Below are 16,525 nucleotides of genomic sequence, written 5' to 3'. Positions count from 1 at the left end.
GAGGGGGAAGCGGGTTCTTGTTCTGTTGGACAGGGCCATGCTCAGTAAATCTTTAATCCAATTTTCTACTGATGTGTGGGGCTGTGTTCCCTCCCTGTTGTTTGACCTGAGGCCAAACTGTGGTGGAGGTAATGAGGATAATGGCGACCTCCTTCACGAGGTCCCATGATGCACTGCTGCACTCACTGCCCCCAGCCCTGCAGCAGGCCACTGCCGACCCACGCCTCCACCGGAGACTCCTGGACACTCCCGGGAAAGTCTGGGTCAGTCTCTTGTGGGGTCACTGCTCCTTTCTCCTGGGTCCTGGTGCACACAGATTCTGTTTGTGCTCTCCAAGAGTCTGTTTCCCCAGTCCCATGTAAGTTCTGGTGGCTCTATGGTGGGGTTAATGGCGACCTCCTCCAAGAGGGCTTATGCCATACCCACACCCAGGGCCCCTGCCCCTACGGGAATCCACTGCTGACCTGTACCCCTCAGGAGACACTCGAACGCAGTTCTGTCTCAGTCTCTGTGGGGTCTCTTGGTCCTGGTGCACACAAGGTTTGTTTGAGCCCTCCGAGAGTCTCTGGCAGGTACGGAGTTTGATTCTAAATGTGATTTCACCCTTCCTTCTGTCTTGCTGGGGCTTCTCCTTTCCCCTTGGGTGTGGGGTATCTCCTCAAAGTCGCTTCAGCACCACGCAGCCGCTGCTCCAGTAGAATGGGAGCGGCGCTTTCCCATAGAACTGTTATAACCCCGAAGCTCTCCTTCTGCCCCTTCAGGGTCATGGCAAATGTGGGATGACATCAGAGTGAGAGAGGTGCTTATCTACCTGGTGCAGCCAGGGGGTGTTTCATTGACCCTTACCCTGTACGGAAAGCATAGACGTCATCTTCAACCCTTGAGTAGTGACTTGGCTCATATGGTTTTTCTGGTTGAGACCTGGCTTCTGGCAAGGCAGTATTAAAAGTCGATGTCATGATTTCCTAAAGCATCCATCTCTCTCACAGATGCTCTAGGGAAAGGTGCCCTCACCCTGCAAAAGGGATTGGCCAGAGCTGACCAGAGTGGCAATGGAGACCATCTGCTCCCTGGAGCTCGGTCTCCAGCCCCCCTGCAGCTGACTCTCCCCATGTCCAGAAGTTAGCCTCCCAATTTGCGCATGCTTGAGATTTTACCTGAAATGTTTCTGATGGGGGGAGAGGGGGTCAGTCTGATTGGACTGGCTTTGGAATCTCTCTCTGCCCCATACTTGGATTCTCTGTCTTGTACACACAGTGCTCGATTATAATGAGACTGAAACCGTGTGCCCTGAAGGTGTGAGTGCAAGTTCGTGTGCCCAGTGCACTGTGAGGCTAAACGTCGCCAAACTGTCGGAGCTTGTAGCAGACAAAGGGTTGTTGCAGGGCCAGGCAGGGAGATGGGTGGCTCGTGCCCTAAAAAGCCTTGAGCTCCCAGAAGGGTTTCGGCAAAGCATTTTTAAAAGCCAACAGACAATGTATGGCAAAACCAATACAGTATTGTAAAGTAAAATAAAGTAAAAATAAAAATTAAAAAAAAAATAACCAAAGGCAGCACAATGATCAAATTCAAGGGGAAAAAAAAGAAAGCCAGCAGAGGGAGGAGGGTCGCAGAGGACATGATCAGCTTGTGTACAGGTCTCTGATTGGTGGTGAGGGAACAGGGTGTCACAGGGTTGACTTTATCAGTCCTCCGGCTCTGGAAGACTGGGAGTTATGTGCTCATGGTCCTCAAGTCGTTAGCATCTTCCATTTGGTGGGGTTTTCACATCTGTGAAACTACTCAGGAAATGGGCATCAGACCCTGTTGTGCAGGCACTTCAGAGAGGAGCTACAGTGGTGGGGATGGGCGGGCTCTGTCCTGGGAAGGCCCCACAGGGTCCCGCTCGGTTCCAAAGGGCCCTCTCTGGTTAGACCATCCCACAGCGTTCTCGTCTCCTGCCTTGCTCATGCATTTCACACCAGTTGTATTAGAGGGCATATTCCTTTCTTATTTTTGCATCCCTATGTCACAATGGACCTTTTCTGACATAAAGATCTCTAAGTCACACCTTGTCTTAAGATATCTAGTGGACTTCCACCATGTATCTCAAACTCTTGGTTTATTGTTTAATGACATGAATATATCCTACCCCCTCAGAAATATTAAAAGAATATTGAAGGAAGTGATGATCAGTGGGTTTCTTTCTCTGATAATATTAGCAGTGCTGCACACCTTCAATAATATACTTAATCCTTCTGGGGTTTGCTGTCCTGAGAACAAGCTTACTGAATCAGAGTTTCTTCATGTGTCAAATGAAGACATATCCACTCTACTTGGTGATTCTCAAGAATTATAAAATAAAGAGCCGCAGCGTGTGTCTCCTAAGGAATTAGGTTGCCCGTCACCTTTTGGTTCACGTAGCGTTTTACAAATATATTATCTTGTCTGATTCTCCAGACAGTATTAGGAGATGGCTGGAACAGGCATTTTTCCTCTGTTTTTCAGTTGATTAAATTGAAGTTCAACAATATTAAGGGTGATTTTTAAGACTGACCTGTTAGCAAGTGATATTTACTGGAGCTTTGGAATTGTAGTCATACTTTGGTACCTTTGCCTGTTGAATAATTGTTGAATAAGTAAACAACCTTAAGCAAGAATAATGTCTTTTCACGCAGAGAGATGATGTAGCAAACAAACAGACATCAGTCCAGTTCCATTAGGTACTATAGATGTATATTTTAAATTGACCGTATAAGAGACTTACCTGGTGGTCCAGTGGCTGAGACTCTGCACTCCCGGTGCAGGGGGCCCCAGGTTTGATCCTTGGTCAGGGAACTAGACCCCGCATGCTGCAACCAAGATTTCACATGTCACAGTCAAGACCTGGCTCAGCCAAATAAATAAGTATAAAAAAATTAATGTTATTGAAGTATAGTTGATCTGCCATGTTGTGTTAATTTCTGCTATAAAACAAAGTGATTCAGTTCTACATATATATATATGCATTATTTTTCATATTCTTTTCCATCATGGTTTATCACAGGATATTGAGTATAGTTTGCTGTGCTAGAGAGTAGAACCTTGTTGTGGCTATATTTTAATGCTAAATTTCAGTTTTTATTATTTAGAAAGTAAAGGAAGAATGTTTGTAATTCCATCCTGTGGTACAATTAGTAAGTGCTCAATGATGCGTCTCAGTTACCCAATGCAGTACCATGCCTGGTTGGAGAATAGCCCGAGGATCAAGAGAGATTGGCACAGCAAGAACTTCCTCCTCTGGGCTAAAGTGACTTGAAGGTGCCCCCGTTTTTATCATGTGTGCAGAAAACAGACTGTAAATAGTTGTGCTGTTAATGAATCTAGAGTTGAACTAATAGAGGAAAACAGAATTTCTTTTTTATGGTTCCTTGTCAGTTTCCTTCGCCTGTAATATAATTTGTGACAAAGTGCCTGACAAGTAATTTAGTGACCCTGTTGTTAGCACTGATGTGGCTCTTACCGAGTATAAACAGTTACAGGAAACATTGTTTCAGATCTAGAGGCTGTCTTCCCAGTGCTGTGCAGATCCTGGAGAACTAGAGGACAAGCTTGCCCTCTGCTGGAATTCAGAATCACACCACCGGCAGTTTGATGAGCTTAGGAAGAGAGTGTTAGTCACTCAGTCGTGTCTGACTTCTTGTGACCCCGTGGACTGTAGCCCACCAGGCTCCCCCGTCTGTGGGATTCTCCAGGCAAGAATACTGGAGTGGGTAACCATTTCCTTCTCCAGAGGATCTTCTCAACCCAGGGATCAAACCTGGGTCTCCTGCATTATAGGCGAATTCTTTACCATCTGAGCCACCACCGAGGAAGCCCAAAGATCTCTACGTTTTTTTTGCTTTACATATTTAAAATTCTAGCCTTCAAAGTTACTTGAGATGCTGTCTCCCATTCTTGAAGTCCTAAAAATTCCTGCCAAATTAAACATAACTCTCAACTTTTAGGTTGTGAATATTTTTTAAGTTGACAGAAGCAGGTGCTTTCAAGGTGGAACACTCAGGTGCCTGTGGAAGTCAGCTTTGAAGAGCCAGGGATCAGGTGTTTAACCGCCGAGTGATTTCCGCTTTCTTACTCTTTGTGCACAATGGGAGTGACCGCCTCGCAGACCGAAGCCTAGTTGTGGTGCCTTGGTGTTAGGTACTCAGTATCACCCCAGGAATAGAGCCACGTGAGAGTCTAAAGCATCATCAGTCAAGTGGCTGTGAGTGCAGATGTGGGATGGCAGCTGGGGGTCCAGGTGGTGTCAGGGGCCAGATGCTTGGTCAGGAGCCTTTGGAAGAAGCCATGCTTGCAGCTCACTGGTTCTGAGCATCCCTGGGACCGTAGTCTCGGAGGCGGCGTGATCACAGCATTTGCAGCTGGACCAGGGCCAGTGAGGGCTGCAGGCTGGGAGGTGAAAACTGTGGCTCAGCTGGAAGGGAAGGTGCTGACAGCTGAGTGGGAGCCCAGGAAAGTCTAGGCGTGATTTGTCCTGTCCTTCTAACTGCACATGGCTTCATCATCTTCCTCATACCATCTCCAACAGCCACCAGCCAACGCCTGTATGGTGCTGTGACCTGGATGTTTCTATCTGCATGCTCCGTAGTGCACAGACCTTCAGCATCTGGAAAACAGGAGGGTTTTCATACCAAAGGCTAAGGCAAATCAACAGATCAAATCATTGCACAGATCTTCTTGGCTCAAGTCTTTCTTACCTTTTACTGTCTTTGGCCATGGGTTCTAAGAGACCAACAGATGCAGTGTTATCTATCAAAGCTAGAAAAGTAAGCACTCCAGGGGAGAAAGAGAGCAGCAGGTTGCAGTCCTATGCACCCTGCTATTTAGACTTTAGTATCTAAAAATAGCAGTTCGCTCTGATTTTAAAGTAGCCAGGGCAAAGTGGATTTAAAAGTTCCAAACGCCTCCATACAGGACATTATATAACTTATCTTTCTGGTTTTCTCTAATAGCAAAATTTGCTGGCTCCTATTCCCTAGGCCAAAGTGTTCTGCAGAAACAGCATGATGGCGTTTTCCTCCTGTTTACAGAAAAATAGTCAATGGATCAAATTTTATAGATTTTCAAGTTTTTCTCTCAGTACTTTTGGTAAAACTTTGGTGCCTGCCAGAACTTTATCCCCACCTGAGTGTAGCATACCTGACTCGATGAGGCAGGATGCATATTTAGATTGAGGTATTTAGAGTAAGTTTAGTATGTTATGGGGACTTGCCTGTGGTCCAGTGGCTAAGACTCCATACTCCCAATGCAAGGGACACGGGTTCGATCTCTGGCTAAGAAACTACATCCTACGAGTTGCAGCTAAGAGTTCACAAGTCACACCTAAAGGTCTCACATGCCACAGCTAAGACCCGGTGCGACCAAATACATGAAGTATTAATATATGCATTTTATGTGTAACTTATTTAAATATATTTTTAATAAATACATTAGTAATAAATGCATTATTAATTGTGAAGTTATATTATGCATTCTATGTCATTTCAGTTGTGTCTGAGTGTTTGCGACCCTGTGGACTGTGGCCCGCCAGGCTCCTGTCTGTGGGATTCTCTAGGCAAGAATATTGACCTGGGTTGCCATGCCCTCCTCCAGGGCATCTTCCCAACCCAGGGACTGAACCCGCGTCTCTTGTATCTCCTCCATAGGCAGGCAGGTTCTTTACCACTGTGCCACCTTGGAAGTCGTGTATCATATTATATATTACATTATATTTATTACATTATGGAGTTTTGCAACTAGGTCATGAATTACTGGGCTCTTCCAGGGGAACAGATCTTAAATTCACTCTGAATTCAGTTAAAATTATCCTGGCGGTTCGGATGGTGTGAGAATGAAAGATGCTTGGATGACCGCCTGTTTGGTGCTGCTGAGACAGGCTGCTGGGGCCTCTGGTCCACCCGGAGGCCTAGTGGTTCCTCCTCTGCTCATGGCAGTGGGCTTGCATACACAACCAGGAGACACGCAGGAAGCTAAGCGATGCAATGTGACCGTCGTCATTATAATTCCATACCACCAAGTATCCGCTGACGATCAGTGAGGTCGGAAGACAAGCAGCAATACAGTTTCTTTTGAGAGCAGTCATTTCTAAACATTAGGAAATTAAACAGGATTCAAACTCAAGAATTTTTGAGCTATTTTCTCTCCTCAAATATAGAAGCTGTTGGTTACAATAGCTGTCGGTTGCAAGCTGTCAGTGGCATAACTTTCATCTACAAAAAAAAAAGGTTTGTTTTTGATCCAGGTATTCACAGTGATACCTATCAGTTGACTGTCAGCTACGTGTCACTTGTGTTACAAAGATTAACTAATTTAGTAATGCTGCAAACCTGCAAAGTAGATTACCTAAGGGTTTACCTTTTAAAAATCGAGATGCAGACAGCTTAGATAGCTTCACCAAATTCACTCAGCTAAAAAACAGTAGAGGCAGGATTTGGACTTGGGTTTGTCTAATGCTGAAGCTCACACTTCTGTCTTGCTCCTTCTCCAGGAAAGTTATTAATTTTGTCAACTGAGAAAAAAAAAAAGAATAGCCTAATAAAGGTCGAGAATTGGGTTTTATTCGGTGGACTTTCTGAATCAAGCCCAGGATAGCTCCAAAAAGGTAAGGGAGGAGCCAGGGTCTATAGGCAGTTTGACAACAAAGACCAGATAGTCGGAACATCAAAAGATTACGATTAATTAAAGAAACCCAGATGTGTCAGGTTAAGGAATTTAGTGCTTTTTTTTTCAGGAGATCCCCTGGAGGGAGGGCATGGCAACCCCCTGCAGTACTCTTGCCTGGAGAGTCCTTTGGACGGAAGAGCCTGGTGGGCTACAGTCCATGGGGTTCCAGAGAATGGGACACAACTGAAGTGACTTAGCAGGCTTGTATGGGAAGGTGCCGGAGTCTAGGCTCATTGAAATCATTCCTTTGATAAGCACCTCAGCTATCTGGGGCCAGTCTCCTGCGCTTCTCACCCTGAGTCCCCCCAGGGCTCACCTTAGGGGCAGCAGTAGTAGCTGATGGCTTGATGGCTCCAGCATTCTTTGTTGATGGGGCAGGCTGCATTTTCCATTTACAATTTAAAACGCTCTATCTTTCCAGAATAAATAAATGTCAGCACCAAGCCAGAACCCGTTTTCTACCATCTCGTGGACTATGTAGTGTGCTCATGAGAACCTCTGCAAATATCATGCATTTTATAGCTCTCTCTGGTTCTCATAAGATTCTCCTAGCTGTGTCCTGTGTGAGTATTGAGAAAGCTGGCTTTGGGGAGGGAACTGCTTGGGGGAAGAAAGCAAGAGCCATCTTGGAGGGTGGAATCAAGGCCAGAGTGAAATTTCCCTAAGAAAAAAGATGTGTCTCCACATTCAGCTGCAGCCCTCACACTGGTCATCCCAGAGGTACACAAGGGTGCTCAGGCAGGGCCAGAACCAGGCTGGTCACTGGGCTCAGGGGTTCTGCTGGACACCAGACTCCCAGCGGCAGAGTGATTACTGTGTCTGCGTCCCAGGGGTCAGGCCCTGTGGAGGGGCTTGCTCTTTGATCTGTTTTCCTGCGTGTTGACGACTCTGGACCACAGATGTCGATGAGAATTAGCAAGCAGTCACCAGCTTGGAAGTTAACTCTACCCTGATGGAGTCAGATACAAAGAAGTGAGCACTGTGTTATTATGTCACGGTTATGAAGCATGATAGAGATAAAGGGAAGCAGAGACTAAGGGGGGGACAGGCTTCTGAACAGCAGAGAAGGTCTGGGAGTTGTGGAGAGGATGCACTGAGTGAAATGACAGGACCCAAACCCAGGGCCAAAGGGCTCACATCGAGGACCTCAGATCACCTTATCTCAGCTCCGTTCCTCGGAACCAGAAGTGGGAACCATTGCCTCCATCTCTAACAGGAAGACAGACAACGGCTGGGTTGAGACCTGGAGGTCAGATTTTGCCCAAAGCTGGTATAGCTGGAAGATGACATTTGCTTTCTCATAAACACATGCCATAGTCTAGCTCTGTTTGAGCTTATGCATGCCATTCTTCCCTTTTAAAACTGAGAATCGAGAAGCACTGTGGCTTTCGAATAGCATCCACTGGTCCTTACAGTGGCCACTTGAATCACCTGCGGGGCTTGTTCAACCAGCCTCTTGGCCCCTCCCCTAAATTTCGGGCACCTGGGGTGGAATTTGCGTTTCCAATTGTGGACCAGGTGTTGCTGCTGCTGCTCCACACTGACCAACACTGCTCCACGTGATGCCTCCCTCGTTAGCCACGACAGAATGATCTTGCCCTATACGCTTCTGGTTTTTTCTCTCTTTAGAGAAGATTAAGAGAAAAAGCTGTGATTCTTATATTGGTGCCACCAACTAGGGAAAAAACAGAGAGTAATCTGTCAGTCAGATTTTAGTCTGGCAGGGGAAATAAAACACAAACACAAAAGCGTGTGTGTGTACTGTCATGCCTGACCCTTTGCCACCCCATGACTGTAGCCCACCAGCCTCCTCTGTCCATGGGATTTTCCAGGCAAGAATGCTAAAGAGGGTTGCCATTCCCTTCTCCAGGGAATCTTCCTGCCCCAGGGAGGAACCCACGTCTCCTGCCTGAGCAAGCATGTTCTCTACCACTGAGTCACGAGGGAAGTCCGTATACTATCTTCCTTATGTTTGTTTCATGTTATTTTACAGCAGAAACTAACACAACATTGGAAAGCGATTATCCTCCCATTAAAAAAAATAAGATAAAAAACCAAATAAAAATAAAAGTTAAAAAGACAAATGTGGTGAACTAATCACACTTCACAGATTTGAAGGGAAAAAAAAAAAGATTCCTGGGACCCTCCGCAGAGTTTCTGATTCAAGCCTGGATCTGAAGCAGGCACTCTATATTTTGCATTTCTGATTTCCAAGTGAGGGTTTTACTTTGAGAACTATGGGTCTGTATCAGAAATCTGTGGAAAGACTCTCTATATTGACAAAGCGAAGTCAGTTACGCAGAACAGCACAGACCTGGGCCTTTTCTGTTTTCCAACAATGACAGTTTGAATAACCATCCCGTCCTGGAGTCTGTATGAGAAATAGTTTTCTTAAATGTATAAATTTGTTGCTTTGACTTTGTACAAGGGCAAAATTCAAAAAGAATGCCAGTTGTAATGAAGACTGCCTCTGCCACCTAGGATAATACCCATTCCAGCTTGCTTCATCCAACTTATTGTAGAGGCATGGAACTGTGGAAACTGCGATTACTGATCTCAGTTACTCGTTGCATGAAAACATCAGAGAAGAGGGACACGCTGCCTGGAAATTCCCAGTCTAGGACCGAGCAGATACACATAAAAGATCTTCACATAATTTTAGTTTCCAAATGTTAAATCATGGAAAGGAGAGTATTATTGAATTAAAATTTGCTTAATCCTCCAGTAAAAAATTCTTACACTTTTCTTAAAGCAACTCGTGTGTGTACCCTGTGGTTTGGTTGTATGACTTGCATGGATTTTGGTATTTTTGTGGGAAATGTCCAGAGGGCAGGATAAAATTTTTAAAATATTTCTGAATGTTTGGGTATTTAGCTTGGGCCTCACACATATAATAGGTAGTTAATACTTACTAAAGTAAAACATTAGTTGCTCTCTCTTACTGTAAGAAAGTCACTTTGACATGAACAACCAGAGTTGAAATGAAGGGCTCTTTGAAATCCTGAGCAGACGTCCTAGGGGGGAAGAGGACACTGAAAAGGGCTTGAGGGAAAACCATCACCCATCCCAGACAGAAGGGATCGGTGAAGGGAGGCGGGCGAGTCTTCTTACCCAGAGAATTCATGGAAGAAGACGGCAGGTCTTGCAGCCTAGGATCCAGGGAGCGTCCTCAAGGGACCCTGAGATGATAACCACCTCTGCCCCTGAGTCCTCACTTCTTGGAATGGGGAATTCGAGAGAGCGTTCCTCCTTGAGCAGAGTCTGCGAAACCCAGAGGCAAGGACATGGCAGAACAGTGCATCACACAGAGAAATGTTCATTATCAGGGAAATGATCCCCAATGAGATTGCAGGTGGAAAAGCTATTCCTCCCATAAGAAAAGCAAAGGGGGGCAAAAAAAGAGAGCAGAGCCCCAAACCCAGGAAATTGGGCTTCCATGGGAGCTGCAGAGAAGGCTGAAGATCCCCAATAAAGTGAAACAAAATACCCACTGAGCTCATCAGATTGTTGATAACACCAAACCTTGTCGTGTAACTATTACAGAGTGACGGAGACCACTTAAGCATGGTGCAAAGTATTTTAGAGAAATGAATTCCCAGTCTCAAAGACCTTTTTCTTCGATTGTTTATACACAAAGGTGCATTGTTCCTTTGAAAGTCAGAGGATCCCTGATTTTATCGGTTAATTCCATGAGCACCCTCTGGCAAGTTGCACAGTGAAAGCCTCAATTCACGGGTGACAAGCAGTGTGAATAATTGAGGTTCTCGTCTTCAAGACTGAAGCCATCTCGTCTTGTTGATGTGCCCACTCCGCACTTTTTCTTCCCCATTTCAAACGCCAAGTTCCGGCTGCTCCCACCCATTTTTCTCGTGCTGAATGAGGCACTGAATTAAATTTTCTAAATACAAATTAAAGAGGATCTCTGTATTACCAGGAAGATTTGTTTCCTGTTAAAGAGTATAATGGTTGGAGTCCAATGAGTTTGCAAGAACTACTCTAACCAAATTGGTTTTGCCCATATTTGAAAATCTTTTCACATTTCACTTGTATATGCCACATAAATGCATAAATCTTAAAGCAACTAGAGTCAGCTGAAAAAAGGAATGTGCTAAGCATTTACCGTGAATAAAAGAGATCTGGGAAAAACAGGCTGAGGGAAATTGGGACCATCCTGAGACGAGGAGAAATCACTGATGAGCTGATTTAATGCATTTCAGGAAAAGAGGAGGCTGGCAGTCCCTGGACACAGTGCTGTTTCTTTCCATGTAAAATATTTTTTCTTGATGAAGAAGCTTCCAGATACAAAGTGACTATTACTATATATCTTTAATTGTAGATGCCCCCTAATTTATTATGTATCCATGTTCTTGGCTTCTCATTGATGGCCAAATGGAAATGAAGGACAAGTGATTTTGAGAATGGGGGATGTTACTGTGACATGTAAACAGAGGAAAACAAGAACTTTTTGTGTAAATGAATGGTTCCTGAAAGGGAATGTCAACTGTACATATTAAGTCTTTTGATCAACACTGCAAGCTTGCCCTCTGGAAAGGTTACACCAGTTTACAGCCCAAGGATCAGTAGTCATAAATGCTGCCAAACTTGACCCACACCAGAACAGTTTAGTACTGCATTGAAAAGGGTCCCGTTATTGATTTTATCTGCGCTATTTTCACTGCGGGCTTCTCAGGGGGTGCCAGTGCTAGAGAATCCCCCTGCCAAAGCAGGAGGCAAAAGGGAGGCAGGTTCGATCCCTGGGCCAGGAAGATCCCCGGGAGGAAGAAATGGCAGTCTGCTACAGGAATCTTGCCTGGGAAGAGGAGCCTGGCGGGCTACAGTCCACGAGGCCGCAAAGAGGCAGACACGACTCAGCACACCCACACACACACATGTGCTCACACCAACACGTTTTCATTGTAGACCCTCTAGTTGTATTTCCTCTCCTTATTCTTTGCCTGTCATTTCGAGTGAGATATTTGATCCGTAATGAATATATCAGCTGCTTTAAATCAGTATTCTTGCGGCTAATATTCATATTATTGGCCTTTTAGTTTTTCTCTTTTATGAGATAGCTCATTATTATATTTTGCATTCCATCTTTTCCTTAATGGTTTCTGCCTATTTATTCATGTTTAAAACTGCCTCCCTATTCAAAAATGACATAAATTTTTATCTTTAATTTTCTTGTAGTCCTTTTATGATTCATCTTTTATATTTAAATCCTCAAACCATGTGGATTTTACTTTACAGTAGTGAGTAAGGAGGAGATTTCCCTTCATTATTTTCCAAAAGGAATGGTCAGTTGTCATAAGACCTCTTGAAGTCACGCTTTTTTATTCCTGATTGGAAATTCACTTTAATCATAGGGTAAATTATTATTTATATCCCTGGCTCTGACTCACAGATAAAGTTTAGTGGAGAAATAGATTGAAATATTAGAATAAGTTTTAGGACACATATATTTGGAATAGTTAAATTGCCTCTAAAAATTCTTCACAGGTCTCATTGTGTGTGTGAAGTGTGTGAAGTCGCTCAGTTGTGTCCGACTCTTTGCGACCCTGTGGACTGCAGCCTGCCAGGCTCCTCTGTCCATGAGATTCTCCAGGCAAGAATACTGGAGTGGGTTGCCATTTCCTTCTCCAGGGGATCTTCCCAACCCAGGGATCGAACCCGGGTCTCCTGCTTTGCAGGCAGACGCTTTATCCTCTGAGCCAGTTGGAGTGTTTTTAAGACTTTGATAGAAAGTTCCTTATGGAATAAAAATCAACTCTTTCCCCCACACAGTTCTTACCCTCTATATCCTCTACCCGAGGGTCAAAAAACTTCTGGGAATATTTCAGCTTTGTGGCTGCTGGTTCACTGTTGTAAGACCTCAACTCAAAAGAAGATTCTCTCCAAACAACCTTTGTTTATGGGCACTAAAATTTGAATTCTGTGAAACTCTTACAAAAATGTTAATTTTCACAACAGACAAAATAGTCTTCTTCTGTTTTTTTTCCAGCAACTTAAAGGTGTCAACATTCTTAGCCTACTTGTTGTCATTCAGTCCCTAAGTCGTGTTCAGCTCTTTGTGAGCCCATGGACGTCCCTGCACGCCAGGTTTCCCTGCCGTCCACTATCTCCCAGAGTTTGCTCAAGTTCACGTGCACTGAGTCGGTGATGCTCTCTAACCGTCTCATCCTCTGCCGCCCCCTTCTCCTTTCGCTTTCTATGTTTCCCAGCATCTGGGTCTTTTCCAATGAGTTGGCTCTTTGCATCAGGTGGCCGCAGGATTGGAGCGTTCAGCTTCAGCATCAGTCCTTCCAGTGACTATTCAGGGTTGATTCCGTTTAGGGTTGAGTGGTTAGACTGGATTGACTTAGCTCATGGGGTCATACAACAGAAAGTAGTGGGTGTGAGTTGGTCTGTGGCTGTAGCCTGTGACCCCGGCTCCATGTGACAGCATCTCCTGTATTTGGAGGTAGTTGTAATTAACATTCTCGTTGTGATCAGTATACTTCTTTTCAGTTTTCCTGCGTGAAATGTCATTAGATTTTGCTCTTAAGTTTTGGATGTCAAGGCATCCAGAGCAATAGAATGATGTGCTCAGTTCTTACGTTTTAATTCAGTTCAGTTCAGTTCAGTCGCTCAGTCGTGTCCGACTCTTTGCTACCCCATGAATCACAGCACGCCAGGCCTCCCTGTCCATCACCAACTCCCAGAATCCACCCAAACCCATGTGCATCGAGTCGATGATGCCATCCAGCCTTCTCGTCCTCTGTCGTCCCCTTCTCCTCCTGCCCCCAGTCCTTCCCAGCATCAGGCAGTTATTCAGGAGGCAGATAATTCAGTACCAGCGAAACATGAAGAATTTAGTTGTTACGCGTGATCCTTTTCAGGAGGCAGATAATTCAGTACCAGCGAAACATGAAGAATTTAGTTGTTACGCGTGATCCTTTGAGGAGAACTGTATTAATGTGGTACACTGGCAACCCACTCCAGTGCTCTTGCCTGGAGAATCCCATGAACAGAGGAGCCTGGTGGGCTGCCGTCTATGGGGTCACACAGAGTCAGACACGACCTGAAGCGACTTAGGAGCAAGCAGCAGCAGCAGACAAAGTATTATAATTTTTATCATATAACTTGTTTTTTCTTAAAATATGCTGTATTGGAGATTTTATAATAGGATATCTTTGGCCCAATCTCTTTTTTTAGCTGAAATTTGTGCGTTCATAATTACAGTGGTTTCTCCATTTCTTTTTTGATGACCATGTTTTTTATTCTTAGGTGTAAACAGGTGAATTCCATTTAACATATTACTTATTTTGTCAGCTATTAACATACTGCTACAGATTTTTTGATTGTTGTATCATATAATTCCTTATCCTATACCTTCAGCCTTTCTGTGTACTTGTATTTTAGATATCCTTTTCTACGTAGAATAAGTCAAGATTTTAGTTTTCTATTTACTCTTAAGGCTTTATCTTTTAATTTTGGGTTTAACCATGATTTTGGTTTCCCTGGTGGTTCAATGGCAAAGAATCTGCCAGCCAGTGCGGGAGACATGGGTTAGATCTCTGGGTCCGGAAGATCCCCCAAGGAGGGAATGGCAACCCACCCCAGTATTCTTTCCTGGAAAATCCCATGGACAGAGGCACCTGGCGGGCTACAGCCCATGGGGTGGCAGGAGAGTCAGACACGACCGAGCGACTAAACAAGGACAACAGCAGCATAATTACGCATGTGTTGGAGTTCTGCTCGCTTCCCTGCTGCGGCTGCTGCTGCTAAGTCGCTTCAGTCGTGTCCGACTCTGTGCGACCCCATAGACGGCAGCCCATCAGGCTCCCCCGCCCCTGGGATCCTCCAGGCCTGTAATGTTTGGCCAAGTGTTTCTTCTCTTGCCTTGCTCTCTTTTGAATTAAATAAACCGATTCGTTTTCTTTCCTCACTAGTATGAAAGTGAAATACTCTCTTTCTGCCCTTTGCTCAATATCAGAGACATTTAAACAAAGCCCCCTGAATGTAATAAGTCAGAACTGAATCAATTTCTTTATTCTCATGTCAACAGACAAGGACTTTTAGGTGAATTACCTCATCCATCTCTCCTCTCCTTCCGGAGCACCAATTATACATGCATTTTATCACTTGGTATTGACTCAGAGTTCAACAGGGCTCTGTTCTCTTTTTTAAATCATGTTTTTTCCTCTCTGTTCTTGGGACTGGACAGTTACTTTTGATTCATGCTCAAGTCCATGGGCTGTTTCTCCAGCCAGCTCCAATCTGATATTAAGAACATTCTTCAGTGATTTCTAAAAAAAAAAAATCAGTTATTTTTCAGTTTTTTCTATTTTTTCCACTTGTTTTAAATTCTATACTGCACCTGTCTCTGCTAGGCTTACGCATCCCTTCACTCCTTGCAGCCATTTTTTCCCCTTTAAGCCCTTGTCCATATTTATAATAGCTGTGCTTGGTGTCTTGTCTGCTAATCCCAAGATGTTGCTCATCTCAAGGTCTGTGTCTATGGGCGCTGTTCTCCTGAGTGTGTGTAATACTTCACTATTCCTTTGCACTCTACTCTCCCAGCTCTTGCTTTCTACAGAATACTTGGTGTCTTCTGCCTGCATCCATACTTCACTAGTCAGTTAGCGTTTGTGGAATTTTCTAGGCAGACTTTGGCCCCACCCACTGTGGCTCCTTCATGTCTGAGATTGCTCAGCTAGCTGCTCTGGCACCTACAGCCAGTAAGCCTGGGGCTTTCTGCTTTCTTTCTAACCCAGCTGCACCTATGAACTGGGGAGTATCATCAGGAGAAAGATGGACCTAACTTAGTGAAGTTCTCTTGTTTCAAGGGTTCAGCTGATCCCTACTGTTTGGAACTCTCTAGAAGCATCAAATTGTGTTACTTTAATTTTTTTTCCCCCAGAGTTTACAAGGTTATTCAGATATACACTACTTGACTATTACTAGAATCCGAGCTGTCTGAATTGCTGTCTAGTTCCTGAGGTCTCTCTGGAGCTGTGGGTTTTTCTTTTTTCTGTTTTTAGCCTTCAGCGTGTGGCATGTAGGACCTTAGTTCCCTGACCAGGGACTGAACCTGTGTCCCTGCATCGGGAGTGTGGAGTCACCCCAGACCACGAGGGATGTCCTGAGCTATGTTGTATATGTTATTAAACCCACCCTCTAAGATTCCATCTTTGGGGTTTTTTAAAAATTATTATTTCTATACATTCTTTGAACAATTTGACCTGACAGTTCTGATGGTCTCTTGTCTCTTCCAATGCTGTCAGTGATTTCTTTAAACACACCAAGCCTACTGGTTTTATTTGGTATCCTCCATATCTTGAGGTCTGACGTATGGTGGGACAGTTGTCTCTTTTGATTTCAAATTAAGATGGCTTACTTTTATGTCTAGTTGAGCTATTTTTTTAACTGTAAGATTTTCTTCCCTTTAGAGCTTCATAGGGGTTCCTCAATTGTAGACTTTCAAGTATATTTCAAGAAGAAGACATTTGTTGTATTTTCTTCAGCCAAAACATGGGGGACATATCCAGAATCGGATTGCCTTAAACTGGTGCTTGGCTTGGTGCTTTCTGGGGCCTCACGGCTAATGTGAACCTGGAGGTGTTCAGGAATATTTTTTTTTCTTTTTTGAATGTTCCAGGAGTAATGCGGCAGATCCAGGCACTTTTCCCTCAGGCTGCCTGCAGAGCTGCACTTTTTCAGTCATCTCTGGTATCATCTCTCTGAGTCCAGCTGTCAACCCCACCTCCAGGCTGCTTGGCACCAGAGCTTGCCTCCTTTCCTGATGTTATATAAAAACCCTGAATTTTCTTCCACTTTCACTTCTATTAGACCACATTTTTTT

The sequence above is a fragment of the Capra hircus genome, chromosome 4 (assembly GCF_001704415.2).
Source record: "Capra hircus breed San Clemente chromosome 4, ASM170441v1, whole genome shotgun sequence".
Lineage (NCBI taxonomy): Eukaryota > Metazoa > Chordata > Mammalia > Artiodactyla > Bovidae > Capra > Capra hircus.
This window is presented reverse-complemented; position numbering follows the sequence as displayed.